Source organism: Spinacia oleracea, chromosome 6 (assembly GCF_020520425.1).
Source record: "Spinacia oleracea cultivar Varoflay chromosome 6, BTI_SOV_V1, whole genome shotgun sequence".
Lineage (NCBI taxonomy): Eukaryota > Viridiplantae > Streptophyta > Magnoliopsida > Caryophyllales > Amaranthaceae > Spinacia > Spinacia oleracea.
The window spans coordinates 123,326,478-123,331,755 of record NC_079492.1 but is presented as its reverse complement, the minus strand read 5'-3'; the positions used below and the strand labels follow the sequence as shown (position 1 = coordinate 123,331,755).

The 5,278-nt window shown below is 34.2% G+C and overlaps 1 long non-coding RNA gene across 1 annotated transcript; it reads right to left on the bottom strand.

Annotated features, from left to right (window-relative positions):
- Positions 1-328: 328 nt before the first annotated feature.
- LOC110795430 (uncharacterized) lies at positions 329-3,936 on the bottom strand. Its single transcript, XR_002535280.2, has 6 exons — positions 3,766-3,936; positions 3,580-3,613; positions 1,331-1,426; positions 1,061-1,128; positions 832-944; positions 329-521 (listed from the first exon to the last, which is right to left on the bottom strand). It is a non-coding gene; the product is annotated as an uncharacterized lncRNA (long non-coding RNA).
- Between the last annotated feature and the right edge of the window lie 1,342 nt (positions 3,937-5,278).

The window sequence follows — 5,278 nt, the reverse complement described above, 5'->3', positions numbered from 1 at the left end:
TACAAAATGAGCCCGTACTTGACAAATTTGGTGCTGCCAATTTTGCATTATGAGCCCGCACCTGACAAAGTTTGTGCTGCCAATTTTGAAAATGAGCCTGCACTTGACAAATTTTGTGCTGCCAATTTTGAAAATTAGCCCGCACTTGACATAAAAATGGGCAGCACAAGCATAAAAAAGAGCCGCACTTGATATATAAATGAGCCGCAATTAATCTAGAAATTTGTTATATAACTGATATCCCCACTACATATATTATACAATTAGACCACGCCCACTAGTTAACCCCCACACATCACATAAAAAAAGTATCCAATTATATAGATAATTAAATTAAATTATATAATTATAAATATAAAAATTGATTGCATTACAATCCTATGAAAAACTAGCATCCATAATCTAAGATTCACTACAAGAAAATATCAAAGACAATAAATGGTAATGAACTTTGCCAACTTTTCTCGAACTTCATTTATCTACTCAATGGTAAAAGGCTTCTTCCTCGGATTGTTGAATACCTAAAGAAGATCGATCATCGAGAAAAAAACATGTTTAGTTATATTATAAATATTGTATGGTACATTAAAGTAAGACATAATTTTCTCACAACAATGAAATAATGAACCTTATAATAATAAAAATGGCTTATTTCTCTCGAAACATTATAATATAATGAAATAATGAGCCTTATAATAATATACATCTTATCTACACAAAAAGAATGGGTGTTATTGACTTGAAACATGTCAAAGAGACTTATAGGAAAGGGGGTTACTGACTTGAAACATTTCAGAAAAGTTCATGAATATTGTTCCATTTTAATCTTACACTCAATATCGCCTGCATTTGTCCTTCTTTGAGGCAGTTGCATGTTAACTATGTCTTCTCCAGGAATTTGTTGATCTTCATGCCTTGTTATTGCCAGGAGCTGGGTACTCTACCTGTTTTTACGGATCATAAGGTATGCAATTGCAGACAAATATATTAGTAATCCCAAAAGGCCGAGTATTCCACTAAATATGGCAGCTACTAGTTTTAACTTGTTGTGTATCAGTACCTTGATAAAATTGCTTGCAATGAAGTAAATGTTAATGACCATGATCAAGGAGCCAATCATCCAGGTGCCTGCCGAAAGATGTACATGGAATCATGGATAGATAAAATATTACATTAGGTCTCAGAGACGACATTTCCTGTCACTAAAACATAAGGTGCTTTGAATGTTTTCAAGTCGGGTATGATCATTTCTAATTCATTCATAGCTTTACCATCAGAACTTGTTTACCATCAGAACTCACGCTCTTTTTTAAAAATCTAAAGAACTTACCATGAATGAGTTAGCATGAACACCCATCTTAGCCTTACTGCTGGTAAATTTGGGAAGTGGAACGAGAGCAAATGGGAGTAAAAACGATAAGATCATCTGCAAATCCAAGTCAAAGGTTTTTAGCTGAACTTAAATGCTATAGTTAATTATGAATCCATTTGACCCAATACAAATGGTAAAAGACAAAGTTCAAGAGATGTGAATGTCCTATGATCAGTAAGCTCGTGGATCATATTTCTTGAAAAACAGGAGACAAAAACTAAGGGTACTTGTGGCCGTCGTGTTATCAACTTTAAGTACTCCTTATATGAACAAGAAATTATTTATCTTATTCTCATATTCAATACAACATCTTGAACAGGGCTTCTGAATATATGATGAGGATGAATATTGTAGCAATCATCAATTATCAAGAAACTCATGAGCATCAAGAAGCATCACGTAACTCATAATTTTTCTCTAAACCTTCAAGTTTCTAACAAAAAACTAAAAACATGTGGACGAATTCCCGTTGCTGGAGTACCAGAATCCCAAATGGCCTGATATTAATCAGAATACCATTACGAGAAATAAATTTAGATTCAAGCTAATTAATCAAGGTCAACTTTGGCTTAATCCTAGCATTAACAGCTTTATTGACAGAACCAAAGAACAGAACAGCAGCACAGGATCAGCATAACAACCAATAGAAGATCATAGATCAGGTCAGCCAAGCATATCAGAAACAGTAGTAAAAGAGAAGATAACAGAGAGACTATTGTAATAGCTGCAAGGATGGGAGAGAAACTAGGAATAGTTCATTGCATAGCATTCAAGTGGAAAAGTTCATACACCTTACTTCCCCAAACCATATAGCCCGATAAATACAACCATGCATGAAGTATAGACAACTGTGTTTATGTATTTACTGTTCAGCAAAAACACGATATAATATAAATAAATAAAAGCTGCAATCTGGGAAAAGTGAAGAATTCAAGCCTCCAAGGGATATCTTATAGAACATCCATACAAAAGCAGGCAAGTGCGCACACACACACACATAATTTTAGAGCATTAGGTGGAGATTCAAATCATAATGGTTACCTTAATCCGGTGAGGGAATGGGAGAGTGGATGCACATTGGCCATAAAGCTAGAACTCACACCCCAACTGAATTCGACGCAAGTACACTAAACGAAGTTGATATAGTCAAAAGTACAGAATAGTTTTAGCCCAGATGTGTTTCTACTTTCTAACTCTATATGTGTAGATGCAATCACTGTGTTGTCCAATCTTTTTATCATTTGCTCCTCATACCAAAACTGGGTTAGCTGGACTATTTTTTTCCCTAAAGTAAACATGCTTCTGCTGACCATGTTATAGTTTTCATTTTGGCTTGTTTTATGAATCTGAATCTAGTGATCACTTTTCTGCAGGAGAAGATGCTGACACAAGAGAATTACCAGTTGAAGGACGAGGTAGATATCAGTTTTAGAAAAACTAACCTAAGACTGCAGTTTATAGATAAGGTACATCTTATGGTCAGCATTAGGTAGAGCATGAGCCTAACTATTGAAACACATACTGACACTTATGTGTTTCAGTTCCCAAACCAGATGTTGCCGTTCTCCCTCACCGGAAAACTTCCAAATATAACAATGAAAAACCAATCCAATAACAACTAATGGTGAGATGGTTTCGCAATAAGCTAACTATTGAAACACATACTGACACTTAACCGAAAATTTACCAGGAAAATTGATCACAGATTGTTCCTAAACCGCTAAACGGCATTGGTGGAATTAAGTTACAATGAGACGGACTCACTTAAGAGTTTGTGATCAATCAATTGAACTATAGTGACGAAACCAACAGAATATGAATTACCAAACGATTTCAACATTACAGCGTTTAAACATCTTTTTTTTTGCAACATACACATCAATTCAACAAGCTCTACCACGATATCAAATAATTTACTACTCCGATGTTCATAGCAGCTAATAATTGACAATAAATTCAATTAAAACACACAAATTTGATTGTATACAGATTCCGCGGCTGGCTCCAGTAATCCAAACAACAGAATATGGATATCAACAAACAATTTCCACATCGCAACGTTTAAACATCATATATTTTTGCTACATACGCACCAATTCAACAAGCTTTACAATAATATTAAAAAAATACTACTCTGAAGTTCACAGCAGCTATAATTGACAATAGAAGCAATACATTCAATCAAAACACAAAAATTGATCGCATACCGATTCTGCGGCTGGCTCCAGTGATCCAAACTACCTACAAAATATTTGCATAAAAATGGATAATTAACGAAAAATGAGAGGTCCTCCAATGTCCATCAAATTGGAGTAAAGAAATTGATTAGGGCGGAGGATTGAAGAGAAAAATCGCCAAAACTAACCAGAAAAAAAAAAATTCGATGAACAAACCTGAATTAGTCCGATCTGGAAGAGGGTAGAGATCAACGGCGGTGGGGGAGATCAATCTCCGGCGGTGAAGAAGCGACGGCGACGACAGAGGAGAGAGAAAACGAAGCTGAAGAGGAAGAGGAAGAGGGGAGAGAGAAAATGAAGGCTTCTCTGATTTTAAAAATATTTTTCCTTTTTTTTTGGCAATATTTTAGAAATCTTATGTGCGGCTTTTGTAAAATGAGCCCGCACTTGAGTTTAAAGCCCGCATTTGAGTTTAAGTGCTGCCAAATTTTTAAAATAGCCCGCACTTGTGAAAATGTATTTTTTCTTTTTATTTTCATGCTCTCAAGTGCTGCCAATTTACTAAATGAGCCGCACTTGAAGGGAAGCACATGACGATTTTTCCTCTAGTGATGGTTGAACAAATTTAGGACATCGTTGAATAAATTTAGAACATGGTTGAATAAATTTAGAACATCAGCTTGAAAATTTAAAACATTGTTGAATAAATTTAGAACATGGTTGAACAAATTTAGAACACGGTTGAACAAATTTAGAACATGGTTGAACAAATTTAGAACATCGTTGAACAAATTTAGATAATGGTTGAACTAATTTGGAACATGGTTGAACAAATTTAGAACATGGAGAGTGTAAAGGTGTTCTTACCGTAAGTAGTGGCGGACCTTGAACGGTTTTACGAGGGGGCCGGTAAAAAAAAAATTAAGCAATATACTATGTAATTATACAATTATACACAAATTTTAGGGGGGGGGGGGCGTAACTAAAAATACACTAGAAAATTTTTCGGCCGGGGGGGCCAGGCCCATCCCAACCACAACAAAGATCCGCCATTGACCGTAAGAAGTGTTCTTACATAAGGAGGTGTTCTTACCAGATCCCTCCCCTATAATAATTAAAGCATTATGACGTACAACCATGTAGAAAACATGATTCATAAGTCTCATAAGTATCAACTATATGATTCATAGTTTCATATATATATATGGTTGTACGTCATAATGCTTTAATTATGAAACTATGCAGGGAAATCATATAGTTGATACTTATGAGACTTATGAATCATGTTTTCTACATGGTTGTATGTCATAATGCTTTAATTATTATTATTTTTCCAAAATAGTACATAGAAATTAAAAGTCACATAAAAAATTACTTGTTTTAGACTTCATGTTAACATTTATTCATAAATTAATGTGAAGAGATAAACCACAATTGGTGGTTGGTTAAGATGGTAATGAAAGTTATCATCCACACTTGAGGTCTGGTGTTCAAAGATATATTTTTTTTAAAACGCAACTTATTCTATTCATTAATCATGTTTTCACTTTATCAAAAATCTGACATTTATCATCTTTTTTGGATAAAGTGAAAAAAAAAATTGTTCTGTAACTAAAAAAACAAAATAAGCCTTGAATCCACTAACTACTCTAACAACCAATAAGGTTGATTTATTTATATATTTTGAACCAATTAAAACAAAGTATACATATTGTTATTTATCTTAACA